The sequence below is a fragment of the Schistocerca serialis genome, chromosome 8 (genome assembly GCF_023864345.2).
Source record: "Schistocerca serialis cubense isolate TAMUIC-IGC-003099 chromosome 8, iqSchSeri2.2, whole genome shotgun sequence".
Taxonomy (NCBI): Eukaryota; Metazoa; Arthropoda; class Insecta; order Orthoptera; family Acrididae; genus Schistocerca; species Schistocerca serialis.
Window position 1 is genome coordinate 415,387,251 of NC_064645.1, and position 25,110 is coordinate 415,412,360.

Sequence of the window (25,110 nt, forward strand, 5' to 3'; positions counted from 1 at the left end):
TTGTTAGCAGAATATGGAAACGATGGTTTCAGGAGGGTAATACGGAAGGCCGTACTGGATCTCAACGGCCTCGTATCTCTAGCAGTCGAAAAGATAGGCATCTTTTCCGCATGGGTGTAACGGATCGTGCAGCCACGTCTCGATCCCTGAGTCAACAGATGGGGACGTTTGCAAGACAACAACCATCTGCACGAACAGTTCGACGACGTTTGCAGCAGCATATACTACCAGCTCGGAGACCATGGCTGCGTTTACCCTTGACGCTGCATCACAGACAGGAGCGCCTGCGACGGTGTACTCAACGGCGAACCTGGGTGCACGAATGGCAAAATGTCATTTTTTCGGATGAATCCAAATTCTGTTTACAGCATCATGATGGTCGCATCCGTGTTTGGCGACATCGTGGTGAACGCACATTTGAAGCGTGTATTTGTCATCGCCATACTGGCGTATCATCCAGCGTGATGGTATGGGATGTCATTGGTTACACGTCTCGGTCACCTCTTGTTCGCATTGACGGCACTTTGAACAGTGGACGTTACATTTCAGATGTGTTACGACCCGTGGCTCTACCCTTCATTCGATCCCTGCGAAACCCTACATTTCAGCAGGATAATGCATGACCGCATGTTGCAGGTCGTGTACGGGCTTTTCTGGATACAGAAATTGTTGGACTGCTGCCCTGGCCAGCACGTTCTCCAGATATCTCACCAACTGAAAACGTCTGGTCAATGGTAGCCGAGCAACTGGCTCGTCACAATACGCCAATCACTACTCTTGATAAACTGTGGTATCGTGTTGAAGCTGCATGGGCAGCCGTACCTGTACACGCCATCCAAGCTCTGTTTGACTCAATGCCCAGGCGTATCAAGGCCGTTATTACGGCCAGAGGTGGTTGTTCTGGGTACTGATTTCTCAGGATCTATGCACCCAAATTGCGTGAAAATGTAATCACATATCAGTTCTAGTATAATATATTTGTCCAATGAATACCCGTTTATCATCCGCATTTCTTCTTGTAGCAATTTTAATGGCCAGTAGTGTAATTTGTCCGCTATGTGCCGCCATGAAATGATGAACTGTTTGGCTCCTACCATTCATATTTTGTCTCATCGATATATCCCCGCTCGCTGCTCTTTCAAATAATTATTCACCGATCATACATTAGTGACGTAGAAATATTCAAATCCGGCGCAGCGTCACCCTTACTTAGGTACCATACACTTGGTCATTCATTATTATCTTACGAGTAGCCTTTATAAGTATATTCCGATGTCTTATTACCTAAGTCAGAAAATTAATTTGTTTAGTAGCAATGCATTTTATGGCTTTTGAAGCTTATCGTCCTGTACTGTGTGAGTTAACATTTGACCATCATGAATAACGGATATGTTAAGTTAATAGAGAATGCTAGGTGTAATATTTAGTGGTGAGTAGTGAGGTTACAGCCTTCTGTAAGTAATTTGTGTTAGTATATTGTAACCATGATTTATCACGCGGATGTTTCTGTAATATTCTCACCTGTCAGCACCTCTTGAGAACGATTCTGTTGGTCGCTATTTGAACTCAACTGTCTATCACGTTTTAAGTGTTACATCCACCACAGAAATATTTCCATTGACTTGCTGGGTATTACACAATAGAAAAATTTTGTAGGCAGATAAGTAAGTGCATATTCACAGGTTCACGAGAAAATCTTAAAACATTAAGGAGAAATTTCTGACGTTTTATTGCCACAGCTTTAGTACTGAGAAATGGGTAGTAAACAGAACCAGCACGGGCCTGAGGGCATTTCATGTAGTGTGAGTAAGATACAATTGTAATTAATAATAAAATACGAGCATTAAGCTTCACGTGTGTTATTTTATGATTCTTGGAAGTGTCTCTGCAGTCTTTCTCTCCCACCTACAAGTAGAATTCTCCTCAACAGAAAGATGGAGCATATACTGAAATCAGGAGAGAGGGAGTCAACAATTGCGTTATCATTACCAACTGTCGGCATAAAACACCAAATATTTATTCTTAGTAAGCAAGAGAGGTGTGAGTATGAGCGCTATAGGAAAGTTAATGCTATTAAATTATGCTCACCAAGGAATTAATTAACATTAGGCGTGATGATGATAATGGAAAGCTAGCTCGAGTCACATGGCACACGCTAGCAGACGAAGGATTTTCCACTACCACAACCTCACAACCTCAGAGACTCCCACCACCATGAATGGTGGGCTTCTCGGTCTAAGACCACCGCTTGCCATATTGTGCCGGCAGACTTCGTCGTCACCACCAGAGTAGGACCAGGATTTGCAGCGTCTTGAATTTCTCTCAGACGACGCGACTGAATCTGCTCTCATGAATAATTTATCGGGGTCCGCTGCGCGCTGTTTCATCGCCCTCTATGCTTCGGTGTCCGAGGGTCAGACATCAGCGACGCACTAACGCCTCGGGTGCTCCATTTTTCACGAAGGCTCAGGATTTCCCACGCATCCCACAGACACCGAGATGAAAAAGTAAGCGGAAATTTCTGGGCGACCTCTGACTTATATAACATTGCCAAAGCCGCCGCAACTAAGAGACATGTTTCATATAGCAACACTTCGATGGCCACAGCGTTATTTTAAAAATAACGTTTTCTAATACTGCTCCCTGTTAAGCACATAAGGAATACTTGAAAAAAAACTGGCGCGCTGTGTGATTATTTCCTCACACCGAACAAATAGGAAAAAAATTTGGGTGCAGAAAAATAGAGAAAAACCTATGAGAATATTTTGTGCAACATGGCTACAAATATCTCTTTAATAAACTCATATAGTCCTAAACTAAGACGTGATGTCATAGGGGCCTATCCCTTATGTTCATTAAACATGTATCTCTAGCATTTTAGCCACGTTAGTAAAGATGCACTCCACCAATTTCCACCGTAATACTTCTGATACATTTGGAAGATAGATTTCAAAAGTCAAACGAAGCAATACGAGGGACCGTTTTCAGGTGTCATCTTTTTTCTTTTGACTATATTAGCTGTATCTGGTCGATTTTATTCGCTTGTAATATTGAGCTAGCAGTAAAGGAAAGAAAAGAAAAATTCGGAGTAGGAATTAAAATCCATGGAGAAGATGACATTGTAATTCTGTCAGAGACAGCAAAGGACCTGGAAGAGCAGCTGAACGGAATGGACAGTGTCTTGAAAGGAGGATATAAGATGAACATCAACAAAAGCAAAACGACGTTAATGTAATGTACTCGAATTAAATCAGGTGATGCTGAGGGAATTAGTTTAGGAAATGAGACACTTAAAGTAGGAAATGAGTTTTGCTATTTAGTGAGCAAACTAACTGATGATGGTCGAAGTAGAGAGGATACAAATTGTAGACTGCCAATGGCAAGGAAAGGGTCTCTGAAGAAGAGAAATTTGTTAACATCGAGTATAGATTTAAATGTCAGGAAGTCGTATATGAAAGTATTTGTATGGAGTGTGCCAATGTATGGAAGTGAAATGTGGACCGTAATTAGTTTGGAAGAGAAGAGAATAGAAGCTTTCGAAATGTGGAGCTACAGAAGAATGCTGAAGATTAGATGCTTAGACCACATAACTAATGAGGAGGTATTGAATATAATTGTGGAGGAGAGAAATTTGTGGCACAACTTGACTAACAGAAGGGATCGCTTGGTAGGACATATTCTGAGGCATCAAGGGATCACCAATTTAGTATTGCAGGGCAATGTGGAGGGTAAAAATCGTAGAGGGAGAGCAAGAGATGAATACACTAAACAGATTCAGAAAGATATAGGTTGCAGTAGGTAGTGGGAGATGAAGAAGCTTGCACAGGATAGAGTAGCATGGAGAGTTGGATGAAACCAGTCTCTGGACTGAAGACCACAACAACAACAACAAGCCACCTCATTTTATATGTTTCTTAAAAAATGAGAAATCGTCGCCATTGTTGTGATAATACGTATGCTGATAGCCAGAACGGGTATATGTAATACACAAAACCTTTCCAAAAGCTGTATGCCTTTGCTTCGTCCATGTCAATCATATTATTCTCAAATGACCCTATGAGGCCTTCGGCGTTGAATTTTTGTTTATTTGCGCACCGTTGCCCAATTTCGTCCTGTTGAAACAATGTTCGATCTTCAATACGTTATTCGTAGTCTAAATTAAAGTTAAAACTGGCATTATTTTTCTATTTTCGGTACATTGTAGATCAAGCTGAAGTTGAAATATTAATTATAAACAATATACTAAGGTCCACCATTGTTTATGCAAAATCTTGTTAATAGCGAGCTTGAAACTGTCTTAAAGGTTAAATTATGCAGTAGTCAAAAGTAAACTAAATTTCAACAGTTCATCGCTTCATTGTGGAATTTAAGAAATTTGCAGCAACTCCGCACACGATTTATGGGAAAAATTTTAAAAGAAACTAATGTATCGGCTCACCTATTATTTTATTACTTGTTGCTAGGACAATTAGGTAAAAAAATTTGCCTAAATGATAACACTTTTGTTGTCTGATTCTTCTATTATTTATTTTTAGACGCTATTGCAAATTCACCTGCTAGTAATTTTCAAATTTAAAATGGGTTTATGACTGAAATTGGAATATTGTATTAAAAAGTCAAATGACGAAAATCTGATCGTTTAGGGGAATCAACAGGAGCTCAACTTACATAAACTGGAAATTTTTTAAGATAATATCGCATTGTACTATTCTGTTTCAACAGTACTGTTTCCAGAATTTCCCTTCTACAGTTCCTCACAATCTTTCGTTCCTATCTAAAATAATCGCTATAACTGACTTTCCTTATTAAAAGTAACTTGAAAAATACCTGTGACACGTGTATCTAGACTGACAGTAACTCAACAAGAGAAAACTGTAGCTGAATGCAAGAAGGCTTGCGGATGATAGACGTTTGATGCAGTAGCTGGTTGTTGACCATCAGTACAAATGAATGTAACTTTTCGTGTGTAAGTAGATGAATCGATTATTTTTATTACGCTATTGCCGAGAAATCACAGTAAATAATAACAAATGTAAAATATTTTACAGTTGTGGTTAGTAATGATATAAATGGAAAGACCACATTAAACTAGTCATCGGAAGTACGGGATGACAGGCTGATATTCACCTATGGAAATGAAATTCACGCACGAAAGATACCAAACCCTCTTTGGACTAATTCTTCAATACTGATCGTCAAATTGGGACCCATAAAAATAGAGGAGACAGATAAGATCTAGCAAGAACCTTTAATAGCAGACGATGCGAAAGAGGCTTTGCGGATCACGGAAAGGCTTAGTATTAAAGTTTCCAGTGCATAGATTTCAAGAAGTTCAGCCACAAATGGGGTGAAGTTGATCACTGGAGTGAAGCTGACTGAAAAGTTCAAAAAGCATTTTACATTCAATAACTACATGTTGGTGATCAAAATTCTTTTATTTTAACTATCACATTTATTGTTAGAAAGTTCTTAAGGCGTGACAGTAGCTAAATATACAGTATTCCGAACCTCTGTCTGAGTACTAATTGTTTTCAGAATTGATTTTTTAATTTTTTAAGTATCTGAAATTGTTATTCATGTAGCTTACACAAAACAACTAATGTGTCTAGATCTGTTGTAAGCCTGCAGCTGATTATTCACATCGATGACTTGAGCAATAACAAAAGTTTATCTATTATACTTAATCTCAGACACATTAATAAAACTTTGCAAATTCTTGGTGAAATCGGGATGAACTAAGAGCGAAGCATACCTCCTTTTCTCGAGTGGTTCTTTTATGAAAAAAAAATCGAGAATGCGACAACAATGTGACCTAATGAACGTAGCGACACTGTGACACAGTGTATGTAGCAGCAATTGACTGTATGAGTCTAGTGATGGAGTGTCTGTGTAGTGTTTTGTGTTAACTTATGAAACTGTCGTGTAAGCCGCAGTTCTGTTTGTTGCATCATACAGTTGAGATCATAAGATTTGTCAGTGCGAAAAGACCGCGTGTCTACAAAGGAGAATCGAGTGAAATCAAGAAATTCAGCGCGGATATTTATTTTTAGATGTTACCATCAAATGGGATGAAATTGACTGCTGGGGTGAACTTGACATAAAAGTTAAGAAAATGTTTCGGATATCGTAAAAAAATTTCCCAAATCCATTTGACATAAGAAGGAAGGAATTTTTCTTTTGAAGTTGACTAGTCAGGGCTACAATGTACAGAGAACTTCAAAGGCAATTTGTGGTCACTTTTTTCTGTTCTTGAACTTTCTGTCCTACTTTGAAGTTAGTTTTAAAGTATAATTATTATGTTGCATGTAGTTCTCAATCATCGATAAAGTTCCAGAATGTTCATAGCCACCATAGAGTGTTAAGCAGTGCACAATTATCTCATAGCAGATAAACACTCAAACTCATCCCCAGGCCGGATGAAGTGGACCGACGTTTTTTTCTTTTTTTTAATTTCTGTTGGAGCAAAAGGTTATAAACCATAAAAATTTATTAACTACATCTCAATACGCATGCTCTGAAAAAAAAAATTGTTAGTTCTATTGGTTTCAAAAATATTTTTGTTCAAAGTCCAAAATTGTTAACTTTACCTTACTTTACGGTACCCGAAAATATGTCTTCCATCCAAGTACACCTCGAGAAAGAACCATTACAGGAAAATTAGAGAAATTCAATCTCATGTGGATGTTTACTAGCAATCATTCATCCAGAGCATTTTCGTGACTGAAGCAGGAGAGGAAGTAAATCGTACTAGTGTCACAAGTATCTTCCCCAAAACACGGAAAGGTGACTCGTATAGACCTTTCATTAAGGAAAATATAAACCAACTTACCATTGAAGGAAGCTGTGAAGGACATAACTTATCATCGATAACAAATCAAACGAGGGCGAGTCAAATGAAAACCTTAAATTTGTAATAACAAACCGAAATTTCGCGCCGTTATCCAGTAAGTTGGTAAGCGTGCTACAAACAGCGTGCAGAATGGCCTGTAAGTGGCAGCATAGTGCAGATGCACACATCGCATCGCAGTATCAGTATAAAGATGGCCGCCCCACTTGCGACTCGCACAACACCGTTCTGTTATTCGGTTTTTGCGTAGTGAAGGTGTGAAACCTATTGAAATTCATCAACACATGAAGGTTCAGTATGGTGATGCACGTTTGTCACAGCTAGTCTAAGAATGGACTAGAAGGTTCGCAAACGGTGTGACTTCAGTGGAAGTTGCTCCTCGTCCAGGTCAGGCACAACGAGTTGTGACGCCACAGAACATTGCAGCAGTTGAAGCCATAGTGAAGGAAAACCACCGAGTGACACTGAATGACATTGCAGCATGTTTACAGATTAGTCACGCACATTGTGCATGATATGCTCCAGTTTCACAAAGTGTCTGCAGGATGGGTGCCACGGCAGCTGACTCCTGAAATGAGAGAACGACGTGTTGATGCTTGTGTAAAACTTCTTCGGTGCTTTGAACGAGAAGATGATGGCTTCCTTGCAAGAATCGATACTGGGGACGAAACCTGGGTTCACTTTCACCAACCGGAAACGAAGAGAGCGAGCAAGGAATGGCGCCATTCCTCATCACCAAAACCAAAGAAGTTTCGAACAGAACCATCAGCTGGGAAAGCTATGCTGACTTTCTTTTGGGACGAAAAAGACGTCATTTTGGAGCATTACATGCCTAGAGGGACCACTGTCATCAGTGCATCATACACAGATCTCCTAAAAAATTATCTGCGGCCTGCAATCAAATCAAAGCGACGTGGATTGCTGTCAGCAGGTGTCCTTTTGCAACATGATAATGCAAGGCCCCACACTGCCCGTACAACAGTTGCAACAATCACAGACCTGTATTTTGAGTGTCTTCCTCATCCATCATACTCACCAGACCTTGCCCCAAGTGATTTCCATATGTTTGGACCACTGAAAGACGCAATGGGAGGAAATAAGTTCCGTTCTGATGAAGAGGTACGCCACGCGATGCATGAGTGGTTGCGCGGGCTACCAAAAGAATTTTTCTCTAAAGGAATTTATGCACTTTGTAAGCGCTGGAGGACTTGCATTAAGCGTGGGGGAGATTATGTTGAAAATTGATGCAGCTTTGTACCACTTCTGCACAATAAATAATATTTAAAAAAAATATTTTTAAAGTTTTCGTTTGACTCACCCTAGTAATATACATAATGTTGTGAGTAGCAAGCATGCAGATATGAGAAGAGCTTCACAAGACAGGAGGAACGAGAAAATGAATCAAACCAGTTGTAAGGCTGCTGAATTAAAAAACTGACATAAAAGAACGCCGAGACACTGGAGCTCGAAATGATCTCATTCTCGACACGACCCTCAACAGGCACCGTCGATGTGCGGCAGGAGCTCATTTGCTGCGTAACAGGATTGCAAGTCGATCAGAGGCGTCTCAGAGCGCAAGCAAACGAGAAAGCCCATTTACCTGACTCTCACTTGCAACAAGATCAGTGCTGCCTGCAAAATCTGATTTTCTCACAGCAGCCGTCGATACAGGAGCAGGTTTTGAAACTTTGATGGTGGTAACACCAAAGAACACTTGCGGGAGCGTGGAGAGATACAGCCTTAATGAAAATAGTAGTCGGAGACGGAGAAGGCTCTCGGCTCACTGTTAATCCTCAACCGGTCGCACCGTTGTATTTTGTAAAATTGTAACCTAGCATATTATTACGGGATAACATTTATTGCAGTAAGATACGCAGACGTGGAGCCGGTGGGTGAAAGGAGGCTGCAGAATTGTGTCTTAGCGATGACTCATAGCAGAACTGTCGCTGCGAGCCAGCATGAGAACGGGCTACCGTGTCATCTACTAGAAACGTATATTCATACCTCCTGCGAATCTAAATAAACTATAGTAAATATTATCCAATTGGTTTCAAACTTGGTATACTACTTTTTGTTATTCAGTAGAAGATCTCATTGAAATTTCAACGTTTTATCTGTTACAGTTTCGGAGACTGAAAAAAATTACCTAAAAGTCATAAAACCGACACTCAGTTTACAAAACTTTTGTAGGAATAATGACATTTGGTCTTTCGTTATCATTTGAAGTCATTACCAGAATTTTCAGGAAGTAAAATAATTTAATAGGACTTGTTTCTTTTCAAAGACTTTAATTACTTTTCATTTCGTAGCATAAAAGTCATGAAAAATTAGTATTTGGTTATTATGTTGTTGTGTGAATAAATGGGAATGAATGAGAGAGTGTATGTTGGACATACGTTAAAATTCAGTATTATTTTTTGTGAAACTTGTCGAAGCTGGACCGTGGGAAAGAAGCATTGTACCCACGTTGCTGATGACATATGTTGAGGTGTGTCTGCTTTTGTAAAAGAGCAGACAGAATATCAGTTGGAAGTGTAAACGGTTTCTAAATTAATTTAAAGATTATTTTTCATTTCGATCTTTTTTGTTAAACATTATATTAATATTTGCATTTTGAAATGACGTAAATTACGTTCTGAAGAGTGAATTGGCTTAGGCAAGTTTTGCCCCGAGAATGATCTAGAAGGATCATTCCGATTGGTCAGTCAGACTGATCAGCCAATCAGAATTAAGAGGTTCCCGCGTACTGAAAGTAGATAGGTAGAGAGTGGGGTAGCATCAAGAGAGTCGCTCGTTAGCCATCGTATGTAAAAGGTCTACTCTACATCTACATCTGCATCTACATGGATATTCTGCAAATCAAATTTAAGTGCCTGGCAAAGGGTCCCTCGAACCACCTTCACAATTATTTAATATTCAAATCTAGTACAGCGCGGGGAAAAAATTAACACCTATATCTTTCCGTACAAGCTCTGATTTCCCTTATTTTATCGTGGTGATCGTTTCTCCCTATGTAGGTCGGTGTCAACAAAATATTTTTGCATTCAGAGGAGAAAGTTGGTGATTTGAATTTCGTGAGAAGATTCCGTCGCAACGAATAAGCCTTTCTTTTAATGATGTCAAGCCCAAATCCGGTATCATTTCTATGACACTCTCTCCCATATTTCGCGATAATACAAAACGTACTGCCCTTCTTTGAACTTTTTCAATGTACTCCGTCAGTACTAACTGGTAAGGATCCCACACTGCACAGAAGTATTCTAAAAGAGGGCGGACAAGCGTAGTGTAGGCAGTCTCCTTAGCAGAGGTCATGTTAGATGTGACGGTGAAAAGTATGTACAAAATGAAGAATTGTTGAGTTAGTGGCATTTAGGACTAATCATAACGCGGGAGATTTCATTTACGAACAATTTGAGTAAAGTTTGATGTGTTTGAGTCTATTGGTTGAAGAGTTATGAGCGTGTGAGATTTCGGACCCTATTAAAAATTCTGCGTGGCATATTCCGCATTTCATTATGGAATATTTGGTGAGTATTTCTTTTATAAAAGCCCACTGATAAAATCGAATGTGAAACTCACTTATAATAGTTGAGTAGTGAGTGGGAGATCGTGTATTCAGTCGGATCGGACTTGTATAGAATCTGGCTGCTTTTGCATGTGAAATCTGTAGTTGTGACTGTGAATTGTGACTGATAGAGAAGTATATCACTAAATAAGGACTTGGTAGCTATTTTCCTCTGTTTTCTAAACAATAAACATACTGATCTTGGAATTTTCGGACGCTTATTTCAGTCAAAAATACACCAAATTACCGCCCGAAATCTTGATAAATATGAACTTGCAGGAACTGTTTTTCAGTACAAGAGTTACTCGGCCTCAGCAAGGTAGGTATTAGGTGGCATTTTTCTTCAGCGCTGCTTTTTCGCTGCCTAGTAAGTACCTACGTTGCAGAGTGAAGTGATGTCGAGCGGAAGCCGTACTGAGGTAGGTGGACAGTATAACACGAGCCGTGCGAGGGACGAAACGACCCCGCCCCGCAGCAAAATGTCTGGCTTATTTTAACTGCCCATCGCTTCCGGTCATTTTCCTGGAATTTTAGCGCCAGACGTTCCTCGCAACATTAGTCTTTTGCCGCCTGCCCCTTGCGACCCGTTTTGTTTCTGCTACGTTTCTGCCCATAAACAGTTTAGTCAGTACGCGCCTGGCTGTTGTATACATTTAGATATGTGACTGATTTCTACTGTTAGCAACAGGGCACACATAACGTCAAGGAAGGTAAAGTACATGTGCAGTCTAAATAACAACTAAATCTAATGTCAACATACTCTTAACCTACAAAAACTTTGTATATACATATTTCAGAAACAATGAAAGGAAAATTACGAGTGAGGATGTCATAATTGAGACAGAACATGTTTGGGGAATAAACCAGAAGCAAAAACTGTGTTCTCGCTTTAATTCACTGACATTTAAATTTAACGAAATACAACAGAAAAAAAATTGGACATAATAAGACTGGCGAATGGCGTGTCCAGCAAATAAACATACAATTTGGGGCAGATATGTGACTAAGTAAATTAACTCGAAGGTATGTCCTACATGGCTTAGTAGGATATCGATAAACAAACGCTACTCCATGAACTGTGGTATGAGCCAACATTTCAACATGTCTATTGATGACGGATTCCGTCACAAGAGAAATTTTATCACCTTTAGCGTATTTCATTTCATTTATTCTCTTTGGCTCTACACTAGCCCATTTAACTTTAAAGGGCCCAAATCTACTGTGGGTGAAGTGACACAGCTTCAGTCATGTGACTCAACTTCAGCATCTAATGCGGAGCGGGACGCTACCTATAAGTCCAGGGCCACGTCTCGGTCCCCGAATAGGGACCTCGCTACAAAGTCGGGTCGTTGTGAGAGACTTTACTTTAAGTCCTGGAGTGAGGCACTTTGGAGGTCGGTGGAGTGTCGAGACTGCAGTTATGAGTGTAAACTATTATTACCATGGAGGCCAGTAGACAATCGACGCAGTTTAACCCACCAACAACACTGCATGTAAAAGCTGTCGGCCGCAAAATGCTGTCTCATCATTCACTCGATGCAACACACTAGCTGATATGGAAATGCCTACAGCGCTCCCAAACCTACCTACCAATGTTCCATTCGCCTTTCTTTTAAATTAATAACTAACACTCAAGAAATTACTCTGAAGTTGGCGTAGTGGACACATAATTTATATGTACGGAGCAAAAATGTTAATCGTTTAAAATAAGTTTTTGCAAAGAATAACTCAAATCAGTTCAAAAGGTAGGTGCATGAAATGCATGTATCTAATAGTGGCTGAAAAATCCCCAATGCCATTTTGATAGTTAAAAAGTATCTTACTCTTCTTCTTCCTTAACGTTTGTCTCGTATCCGAGGCGGAGTGTGCTATTTTGGCTCTCTGCCGCCATTTTATCCGATGTCTTCCATAATCATGTTGCAGGCCTTAGATCTTGAGATCTTTGTGCAGGGAGTCAAATCATCACTGCGTATGTTGTCCTATTGGCTGTTCACCGTTTACTCTCAAAGTAAAACCAGCCTTTGCCACTGCTGCTGCGTCTGCTCTAAGAACGTGCCCGTACCGTCGTAGATAGCTTTCTCTCTTATTATCTACTATTGGTGCTACTCCATGTAACTTAAGAACTTCATAGTTTGATAGTTAATAACGGTAACCAATGTAAATTATTTTCTCTAGCTGGACAGTATGATATATCTGTCAGGTACAGATGCCTAGTTACGAACTAGCTTTCAGAATTGGGCGTTTCAAGGAGATAGTGACATGCAAAAAGCTGCTCAATCCGAACGAATTCAAAAGTAATAGCAGTGTACATGGCTACAACACTAGGAGCAAGGATGGTCTTCACTATTCAAGGTTAAATCTAACTTTGGCTCAGAAGGGGGTAAATTATGCTGCCACAAAAGTCTTTGGTCACTTACCTAATAGCATCAAAAGTCTGACAGATAGCCATATAGCATTTAAAAGGAAATTAAAAGAATTTATTAAAGGCAACTCCTTCTACTCATTAGATGAATTTTTGGATATAGTAAGTGGGTAATTTCCCAACCCCACAAAAAAAAATTAAAAATATTGAGTGTCATGTAATATTTTGTCTAATGTAATGTCTTGTATAGACACCTTTTATTAACCTGACACGTTCCACATCGTTACTAAGTGTCGTATTCATGATCTATCTAATCTACTCTAATCTAATTTAGTTCACTACAAATGTTTTGCATGAGATTATAATACCAAAAGATAACCAGAGAGATTTCATAAAAAGTACCAACGTGACAACGTATTTACGACTGATAGCAAAGCATGTACGCAATATTTACTGAACATATGTTTGTATGAACAGAATCACGCACAAGAAAGTCAACGATCAAGATTATAAGATAATGCGGCACACAACCGCTTTTAGCTGACCACATATCAGGAATACATTTATTCAGCTCTCGGAGCCAGGAGACAAAGGAAGCTAAAAGCGAAGGGCGAAGAGGTGAATATTTCCCCTCGCCTGACGTGGACAGATGACAGCGGCGAGAGGTGATACGTGACACGTGTTAGGTGGCGCTTGGTGTTCCTTAGACCTGTCTGGAGAGCCACGAGGGAAAGACAGGTGCCACAGGTGGCGAAGGCTGTCCGCAGGTCGCAACAGCTGGCTGGCATCCAAACATGAAGGCACCCTTACTGCGAGTGTTATGTCGTCTTGCGTGCGATCAAGCAGAGACACTTGTTCCATTGTTCGGCTGTTTGTTCTTTATTGCGACGAAAGAGTGAACACGGTAACACTGAATCCAATACTACGCAAAAAGTGCTAAGGACACTGGAAAGCTGTGAAAATATTTTCAACTTAATGAAAGTAGTAAAATGCCTGGAATAACTTAATCTTTCAGCAATTTACTTCCTAGGACTCACTGTTGCTGACAACATCAAACACCAAAGCTTGCAGGTGAATTCGAAGCTACTGCATACAAAAGAAAATAGAAAATTCAGGTGGGTTACGTGTTAATGAATCAATACAAAGGGTTTATCAGTACCCTAGCCGGCCGCGGTGGTCTAGCGGTTCTAGGCGCTCAGTCAGGAACCGCGCGACTGCTATGGTCGCAGGTTCGAATCCTGCCTCGGGCATGGATGTGTGTGATGTCCTTATGTTAGTTAGGTTTAAGTAGTTCTAAGTTCTAGGGGACTTATGACCGCAGATGTTGAGTCCCATAGTGCTCAGAGCCATTTTTCAGTACCCTAAAGAATTTAAGAACCTTCAACATCGCAGCGCGTCAGCAATCGTTGGTTAATACATTAAAAAACTAAAAACTCTCCACGACTGCGAAAAAAGCATCTAGTGTTCAGAGTCGCCTATTCTACTAATAATAGTTTACATAGGAATTTAATTCACTATTTGCAGAGTAAGAGCGATAAATTTTCCCAACCAGGAGTATATAAAATTACATGTGGGGATTGTCCAAAATTTTACATCGGGCAAACGGGACAAGCTCTGGGTCTCAGATATAAAGAGCATATTCCTGCTAGAAGCGGTAACGGTACTAAGTGCTCTACTTATGCGGATCACCTTGTGCCAACGGCTCATGCGCAGAGCCCTCCAGTTAATATCGAGTTACTTCATGCCGAGGTTAAGGGCTTAAAACTGGATGTTTTGGAAGAAATACAGATCTTTAAGCATCTGCAACATGCTAAAGACAATTTCCTTAATGACCAACTCCTACTAAGAAATAGAAAATTTTTTGAAGGTTTCGCGCTTTTACTTTGTTCTTCATACTTGTAAATCTGATGATCTGGGGATTTTCACATGTGTGCGCTGCTTGGCGAGCGCGGTTGGTCAAGCTGTTCATCTTCTTTCTTTTTATCCTCATTTTCCTTTTACGATGAAGGTGATTTTAGCCCGTTGAACACCTCACGTTTTATCCCTATATCTATATTACCACAACATCTTTAGATTACGTCCCCTCAGCCCCTCCCCCAGTCTGACTACTGGCTTTAGATATAGTTTTTAAGAGTTCCTCCTGCTGTCATAGGTAGCTTCATACATAAGTTTCTTTACTAGCATAAGCAACCGTGTGGGGTTCTTTTTAGGTTTCATCTCCCATTTAACTCGTCTCTTGTTCTGTCCATTCCATTTTTTGACATACGTTGATCTACGGCTGGGAATATATGGGCTATTTAGCCCCGACCCATGTATAAACTTGCTCGTATTCGTATGCACATGCGCATTCAAGTAACTTCCCTTGTCTTGGCCTTGTGCATAGGTAGCGGGTCAGGCTTGTAAGTGAGCGACCATTTGTAGCTGCAGTTTATGGAGGGTCATGGCCCATCGAACATAGGCCGGTGTGAGGTGGAGTTTTGATTTTGTACATATATACTGTTTGTGTTTTCCTTTTCTTTTTCGTTTATAATTGTATAGCTATGGTGTTCTTTTACTCATTTCTGCACTGACGGCGACCATGGACCACATGTCACCTAACATCCAGCACGGTAGCCAGTCCGTTGTGGTGGAGCCGCCATGTACCCTGTTGGTTGTAGCCCCCTGACAACACAGGGATCGCTCTACTGATGCCTGCGCCGTTAACTCCCCACGTATGCCAAGGAGTAGATGCCCATCTCCCTGGGGCATCGGGACTCCCGGCAATGGCCATCCTGCCAGGTGGCCTTTGCTGTGGCTGGGTGGCGCCCGTGGGGAGGGCCCTTGGTCGGAGTAGGTGGCATCAGGGCGGATGACCCGCAATGAAGCGTGGTACATCGTCTCTCGCTGGTGGCCAGCCGCCAGCAGTCTCTAAGCGTTCTCGGGCTCAAGTTAACGCTCAGAAGTACGATCCGAAAACGTTCCCCTCCCTGGCCACACCGTGGGAGGAACGTAAGTCTCAGGATGGCAGTGCAGTTATTCGCCCCGATTCTTAGTTTGTACGAGAGCTGATGTGGAGTCATTTTATCTGTTTCTAATATCGTGTTATAATTTCATGTATTGACTCGTTCCATGACCATGGAGACTTCTCCTTAATTTGGTCCCACGGAACAATAAATAAATAAATAAATAAATTGACAAAGGTCTTCTTAGGCACTTGGGGGTTTTATTGTTGTTCTGAAGAAGGTGTAGTTATCTACGCCGAAACCTGGTTCAAAATGGCTCTGAGCACTATGGGACTTAACATCTGTGGTCATCAGTCCCCTAGAACTTAGAACTACTTAAACCTTACTAACCTAAGGACATCACACACACCCATGCCCGAGGCAGGATTCGAACCGGTGACCGTAGCGGTCACGCGGTTAATACCCTAAAGAATGTTTAGCAATCAGTTCTCTATCTCTGGTGGGAGTCAAGTAAGGGCTCGCTCATAATCAGATTTGGGCCTACGAACCTAACGCCTTGAAGATAACGAGTGCCTCTTGAAATTATTATGCAATCCACGCAAATATGTAAATCAACTGGCCACCTGTGTTGAAAACCATCAAGTTCTTAGGTAGACAGTGCAATCAAGGGAATCAGGCTGAGAATATTCTTCCTCTTACCGGTAGCAGTCCCGAAAACCTAGATCATCGACCTTATGAGAGCTTACTTCTCTAAAAAATGTTACCCGCTAATCACAAACACCCTAGCGCATTCCACCCAGCCCTTCCTTCATCGCAAAATAGTCATTCAATATTTCATAAGTCGCCGTCAGATAATAAAGTCCATCGTTAATCCTGTTCTCGGTGTTGCTGTAATTACTGTCTGTATTTCGAGACACACAACCAAACGCTACTCCCAGAGCCCTTTCCCTTCAAGTAATCACATGAAAAACTGCGAAACTCAGTTCGCTCTCTTTTTCCGTGAGGTCTAGAGCGTCGTAAACAAGTTGAGTTCCTATTCCTTGACATCCGGAAGGCATTCGATATTGTTCCGGTCTGCCGTTTACTGATTAAGATTTCGAGCTTACAGAATATCCGACAAGATCTATGAATGGTTCAGGACTCCCTTGCAGATATAACACAACGTATTGTTCTTAACAGGAAAGAAAACTAAGGAGGCAAAGGTTTTTCTGGAGTATCCCAAGGAAGTGTGATACGGCCGTTATTGTTTACGAAACACACAAATGATCTAGTTAATACCATGAGATGGTCCATGAGACAGTTCGCAGACGATCTTGTCGTATATAGAAAGACAGCAACGCCAGAAGACTTGTTCAGCCTATTTCTGTGTATTGTTCATCAGCCTGGGACTATTATCAAGTAGGATAAACAGAAGAGAGAGAAATATCCAACGAAAAGCGGCGCGTTTCGTTACGGGGTCGTATAGTCGGTAAGAGATCGTTACCGAAGTGCTCAACAAACTCCAGTGGCTCTAGTTAAAACAGAGTCATTGTGCATAAAGGAGAGATTTCGATAGGAAACATCGAGAGCATACCTTTGCAGATGAATCGCGAAATGTATTTCTTCGACCCATACACGTCTCGCGAAGTGATCGTGATCAGAAAATCAGAGAATCAGAGAAGTTTGATCTCATGCGGACCTTCACTGAAAGTCTCCCTACCATTATTCGTGTACGGAACATGGATAAGTGGAGAAGGGGATTGGGGTGAAGGTAGTGGAAGCAGAGACTTCACCACACACTGTCAGTTGGGTGTGGGTGGCAAAAGGGTGGGGGGATATGGAAGATAGTAGAAACAGAAATAACCCCACCACCACCTCAAATCCTAAGGTGACTTGTGGACTATAGATGTAGGTTTAGAAACTGTAGTTCTGATGTACTTTTAGTTTCAAAGGAGATCGAAATATTCACCTTCGCTAGTGGTGTCGGATTGGCGCCGTACGACATGCTGTGAATCATGTTGTATAACTCCAGGATCTTGTTTCGTAGTTAGCCTGTCAATGTACAGTATCTCTTTTCCTGAGATTACTGGCTTTGCAAGATATCTATTAAATAACCACTTTAAATTTCTAGTTGTGTTATTACCGTACTGCGCGAATCAGTCATCCGTAAGGTAACACAAAGTTGGTATCTTGCTTCAAGAATCACTGCAGACGACTTGGTTAGTTCGTGCAAGCTCTGAAGATCTCAAGAAGTCGTGCGTTTGGATATGGTTCAATGAGCCAATCGCAGCCCTACCCGCCGAGAGGGGAAGTGTTCAGTCTGTCTGTCTTATGCTGATCCCTGAGGAGGGGAAGTGCTGAGTTGAATGGAGCCGGTCGCTGCTTTTGATATTTGGTGAGCTGTCTTTCGTTATTCACCTTATGTGAAGGTATTACTTATGGGTAAAGAGAATTTATTAATCGTTCGTGATAATTTGCATACCCCGCGTAAATTTTTGCTAATTTATGTAGTAAGCGAATTCTGGCTCCACTCGTCGTTGCTACGTCTCTGTCTTATGACATCAGTAGCCAGGAGACTTGGTACAGAATACGAATTCAGTTATTTAATCCGAAGAGAAGTTCAGTCGACTTGTAACCTCCCCCTCACTTATCGACCTTAATGACAGTGAAATATTTAACCGCGTGTACCTAATGGAAATTTGGGAAAAGCAATCGTCACCGAAGTTAATCTGTCGGTAAAGAGGGAGGAAAGGGTTACATCTAATTGAAAGGAAAAATGCAAATGAAACTGGTGGAAATTAATTTTGAAAAGGGGTAAAGTTAATAAAGAAAGTAAATGTGCGGCCATTACGTTAGCAATTAACGAGCGGTAATTAGATATTGGAGACCTGGGGGAAATTACGGTCGCCAGTCCTATGGACAATTACTATAGTAACTGAAAAAGAAAGGTTATTACACATATAATTAGCACTAGAAGCGTGGCAACTGAACGTTGACACGTGTAGTGTGAAAACTGAAAGTTTGTCAGAAGTAATAAATTTCGCTACACTATGACTTAATTTAGCAAAAGAATTAATAAAACCGGAAAACTGAAAGTTAATTTAGTGACTGAAATTAATAGTGAGCTTCGTTTCTGAAGCAAATTCAGTAAAATACGGTTAGTCTTGGTCTACCTCAACAATCATTTCAAAAGCTACTTGAATCTACGCAGTTTAGAAATAAGAGATTTACCTTTGAACTTGAATTAAATGATTCTGAACAATTAACAATAGTAAAATTTAGAACGTACCAAGCTGAGCTGCAGTCACAGGTAAGCTAAAACATGGCAACAAAACTCGCACTCTTAATTTGTACTTGTGTAATCTAAATATTGTAGCCAGCTATAAATACCTTAACTGAACTTTGAAATTAAAGCAGTGAAATCGAATGATATTACTTTAATGCTGGCGTTTGAATTTCAACGACACTCGGGTTCATTCCAGAAAAGGAAGGGACCCTGCTTGGTAATGCAATTGGGACAATGAGCAACAAAGGTCCATGCTACGTTGCTGTAATTTAGTTATGAAAATGGAACAGTTTGAAAAGCTGAGGTCTGCCATACAGTTCTAAAACTTTACGTGCTTCCAGTCTTCATTGTTGGTTGATTGAAGGTTTGAAGCCGTCGATCGAGGAGGTGGCGACAGTCACTCATTGCCGGCCGTCGCAGTTGCCGAAGCTGGATGTTGGCGCGCCTCCTTCTCGACATGGTCACCAGGCGAAATGGGCTCTTGATGTGCGCCATCTAATGCTTCCCGTCCGCGACACCGTGTCAGAAACTATCATAGCAATTCGAGCGTAATTACATGCTGCCAAACCCCGAAAGAGCGGCAACTCGCGGGAGCGTCACACAACACACCTGCTCCACTGCACTACTCCAGCCAGACTCTCTCTGCTCTGCCCGCGCTCCACGCGGCAGAGTTAACACTACCCAAGATCCTAAACACTTTGGTTCGCCACACGACCTATCGATGTAATCGTTCGATAGCATAGTTTTCCCTAGGCCAGACCCAGCATAAAAATACAAATAATATTCACAAACCAAGCCAATTATAGATCGACATAAATGCATAAATATATATATATATATATATATATAAATAGTAAAACAATTACAATATATAAAGACACAGAAACGTCATATCTTCAGGTAACAAAATAAGGAAAAATCTATAGTACAATAGATGGAAATAGGAGGATATGCATTTCCGGCGTTACACGTGCCCCACATTGTCTGAGGATGTTCGTGTAACCTAAACAGACTGAGAAAATGTCCCAAAAAAGAAACAGCAGAAATGCATATGCTCAAAACATCAACAAAATTTAGCATTCGTCTAATTGAACATAAATCAATTTTCAGACCTTAATAATTGTGTGGAGACACTCCTAATCTTATTCCACCCTGTCATCTTACACAAAAGAAAACAGGTTGACAACATATTAAAATTATAGAAAACATAGAAAATGGTTTAGCTACTCTAAAATCATCAAAGTTTCTAACAGTATCTAGAAATGGAATTCTATTTACAAAATTAACAAAGTACATGGTAATAAAAAACAGGTATATCAGAATACGCAAATTAATAATTAATTACATAGAATATACATTTTATACAACATTTTCATAATTAATATTCTCGTCATGAGAGTCCACTTAACGCTAGACAAGAAAATAATATGCAGCAGATCGACAAAAACATAAATATTGGCAGCAGAATTCTTTCGCGTCAGCTGTCCGGGAAGAAAAACAACTCCGCCTTCCATACCCGCAAGTACAAAGAGTGCCGACAGCGGCTCAAGAGCCGACAGCGGCTCAGCCTCGCCAGTGCGGCACGCTTGATCTCACTCGCCCTTGTAACGGCATTTGCAGAACGTCCGTTTCACTGAATTCTTTCGGAAAAGTCACTCCCGAGTAATCTCAAGGTGTCCATTAACACTATCACAGTGGATAACTCAACACTGTCCATCATCACACGCATGTACTAGCCTGAAACTTAAAACAGCGTCTAAGTACATCGGCAATGACTAGTAAAACAAACATTCATGAAATCTTACAGCTAGTTACAAAATCATATATACATTCCTTAATCTACTGTGACTCAGCTGAAAACTTAAACTAGCAGCTTGGATTTTTCAATTGATAAATAATCACTCTCTCTTAAATCATTTAGTAAAAATTAATTACTTATTAATTACAACTTCTTTAATGTCCTCTTCGTCAGGCAAAAGCATGGCAATCTAGCAAATCGTTTAAATCTTACACTCTATATTTACATACTGTACAAATTACCCATTCTGTGGTATTAATCAATCCTAGGTTGGTACAATTTCAAGTCTACAATGTTCCGTATGCCTAATAGTTTTCCAGAGCTTGGATACTCTAAGCAATAAGCATTTGTGTGAGGTATACCAATGACTTTATATGGTCCATTATAAACAAACTTAAATTTAGAGATTCCATTGTCTATCTCGCTCGATTTCTCATGAGCTTTTACAAGTACTAAGTCTCCGATTGCAAACGTAGCAAAACGTGCTTTGGCGTCATGACGACGTATGCGAGCATCGGCATTTAGCTTCATTATATCTCGCAAACGATTTTTTTTCACACCAATACTAATGTCAGTCCGTGGAGGGAATTTGATTATCTCTTCCACAAGTCCCGGCCTGTCTGAAAACACACTCTTATTCCTCATTATTACTTCATACAGGCCCCATCTTTGTTCGTGTGTTACGTTTGACACATCGTCAACAATACTTTCCAATTCACCTTCTACACTATTGTCAATCCCGTGACTCCTCACATTACAGTAGTTCAAATTCATACCTACATCAATAGCATCCGGCCAGTTAACAATGTGTATAGGCTGGTATTGCTTATGCACACCGTCTCCTGCCTCGTCAAAACTAACTACTATTGTTTCATCTTGTGACGTACATGTCAAAGTTTTGCTTTCGCAATTAATCACTGCGCGCTACTTTAATAGCCAATCTAACCCAATAATTACTTCCGTACTTAAGTCTTGCACGACGACAAACTGTTGTTCAAATTGTGCCCCACATATCTCGAAGTTGACAAAAATCTGTTTTGTGACCGGTTTACTGGCCTTCCCAGTAGCACCGATAATTTTCACTTCTGTTACTGGCATAACTACGATACCAGGTCTGTCTTTCAGTAACTCTAACATTTTCCCAGATACAGCACTCAATTCTGCACCGGTGTCAATCAACACGTTTAGTTGTAGGTCGTGCATATTAACAGACTCTACTATCTGTCTACACTTGTCCTCGACTGTTTTCCCACAATAAATCCACATCTATATCCAGGTCATTCCAGAAAAAACCATCGGGCTTTGATCCTAAATCCGGCTTATCTGGCAGCTTTTTCAGCCTCTGTTCACATACAGTTTTCATTTCAACACGTTTGTCCTGAGGCTTAGTCTGTAGCTTCGTCTCCAATACCTAAACCTTTTCCAGTAACTCGTCAACTAGTGAGTGTTGCTTTGCTATCAATTCACTAATTGCCATCTTCGTTGATTCCTCTTTGGTCAGATTGATCTCATCTGCCAATCTACCTGGAGGAATGTGCCCAGTAGTATCTGCAATTACTTCCTCTGGATCTGCGCAACCCACACTGCTACCGTCTGACCGTATAACGTCAGCTCTAACCTCAAACACGCGGTAATCTACGTGCTTTTCTACCAATCGTGTCCGGCATTCACTAAAATTCTCGTAATCTTTCTCGTTAATACTTTCGCAATTTTTAAACTGGAGTTTTGCGTCGGATGGGTCGGCCACTTCTACCACTATAACTTTCGGTAAGGTCTGCCGGTTAGGGCCAGAACTTTCCGTTACTACTTCAGCATCCAACTCCTGCGGAACGAAACACGACGAATCTTGCTCGTGCTCCTTATTAACATCAACTATTTCTGGTAAAGTCTGCCGGTTAGGGCCAGAACTTTCTATCACTTCACAAATACTATCCTCCTGTGGGACAAGACGTGGCAAATCCTGCCCGCGGTCCCCATAAACACTTCTCCCGTACAGGCCCCTATAATCTCGTAGTTCGTCGTATAAGCGACTGAACTGCCTTAATCAGACCTCATCCCCCTCTGCATCCCCTCGCTCGATGACGCACGTGTTATCCGACATCTGATCTTCTCTCAACACTTGCGAATCATTCTTAAAGTCAATCTCAAGTTCCGCTGTGGGTGTTACAGCTGCCACTTTATAATCGATTTCCGGAAGACTACTTAAATTGTTCTCACTGACAGTTAATGTATTTTCTACTGCCGTGTCTACAGCTGATCTACTACTTGCGGGCGCTCTCCTTTCTCCTAACACTGGTACACTCTCCCGCCGTTGATTAGTCCATACGGAATTTTCATAACGACGACACCTCGGTTTTCTATTGTTATTTGGCCGCCAAAATTTCTCCACGCCCGGTCGGCCCCTCACAGGCGCGGCTAATGGTTTGGATACGCCCCCCGGATGCTGCTGAGGCGGCTGATCACACCCTCTGGCGTTATTACTATTCTGTGAAGCCCGTATCACGCTAGTATGATACTGGTTTCCGTCATTCCTGTTATTATTTGCATTGTACCGATTGTCATTACTGCCTGAACCACTATTGTTATTGCTGCCAAGATTGTGGTATGCATTATTCCCAAAGTTATCATTGTTGTGGTTACTGTGGAACCCGTTGTTGTTACCACGGCCTCTAGCACTGTCGCGATTATTGCGCCAATTGTCCTCGTCCTTAACTCTTTCCAGGAAATCATTGATTGTCCTGTACTTGCTTCCTACGTAGCGTTTTGTATCATCTGGAAGCTTCTTGTAGAGTTCCCAGATTATTTCGGATTCCGTGCGGCGATCACGCAAATATTCCAACTTGCGGATCCAGCCCTCACAAAACTCCTTCATCGAGCCGCGCGAATTCGCATCGAAAGGCCTCGATACGACAAATTCGCGCCAGACACTTGGTTGTTCTTGCTCTAACCAGTATTCAGCCAGAAACAAATTTTTAAACTCGTCAAAAGTCAGGTTCGTAATGTCGAGGTTTAGGCCCAAACGCTTGGCATCACCAGCCAACACGTCAATAACCGCATTTATTTTTCTCTCATTAGTCCATGATCTGGGTAAAACTCTTTCACAATTTTTAATGAAATCCGTCGCGTGAATACTGACTTTTTTCAAGGGGTCGAACCGCTCCTCTTTCGTCAACAATTCCGAACTATGTGCACAGATTGGCACATAGCTCTGTTTTTCGTCAAGTTTCTTTTCTAATTCCGAAACTCTCGTAATTACTTGACAAGTGGTTGTCGCAAGCGTTTCCACTTCCCTCTTTTTCTCTTCGCAGGTATTAGCCTGCTTCCTCACTTTGGTATCTACTTCGGATACTAAAGCCTTTAAAGTTTCCCCTTCTTTTGATCCTCTTTTTTCTCTAATTGAATTCGTTCCGTCACCTTATTCTCGATGATCGGAGCAACTGCTTCTCCTACACTTTTCTCGATTCTGCTAATTTCGGAATTAAAACGAGTATTTATGCTAGCAATTTCCGCCTGAACGCCCATCATTTCCTGTTTAAGATTACCGATTTCGGTATTAATTACAACAATATCTTCTTTGATTTTATCAACTTTTGTGTTAACAACTCCAACATTGTTGTTAACATTAATAGCTTTGTTCTGATTGTCTAGCTTCCGTTCAATATTTTCTGACTGAGCTTCTTGCTTGGCAGACTGAGCTTCTTGCTTAGCTGTCTGAGCTTTAATTTCTGCCGATTGACTCTTGATTTCGTAAATCAAAACATTCAATAAATCAGTTAAATTCTCGGTAACTACCGGTTTTACTTCCGTAGCGGCTTCCTCTTTAATTGTCCCCCCGTATTCTTCATCAAGGGGTTCAGATTTGATTTTCACTTCCTTTTCCGAAACATGTTCTAAAGTTTGTAATTCCATTTCTGCTCTTTGTTGCGTTTCGGCGGTCGCGTCTTTCATGCTAGCCGCCTGCCCCTGAACAATGGGTACCGCGATGCGCGTTTCCCACTGTTCGACCGACTGTTCCGTATCCAAGTCTACCGAATTTTGGTAATTGTTGCCTTCACTCATTTTAATAATTTTCAATATAAATGACAAATCTCAAATCTAATTAGGATTCCTCCCACTACTTAATCTCGCTGAGGTAACGATCTGTTCGTAACCAATACTGTGTTACGAGATTTGCGCCATACAAAATTCGTGTCGAGAACAACCTCAGATCTGAAGATTGTCCTGTCACCAGGTCGCCACGTGTAACCTCCCCCTCACTTATCGACCTTAATGACAGTGAAAAATTCAACAGCGTGTACCTAATGGAAATTTGGGAAAAGCAATCGTCACCG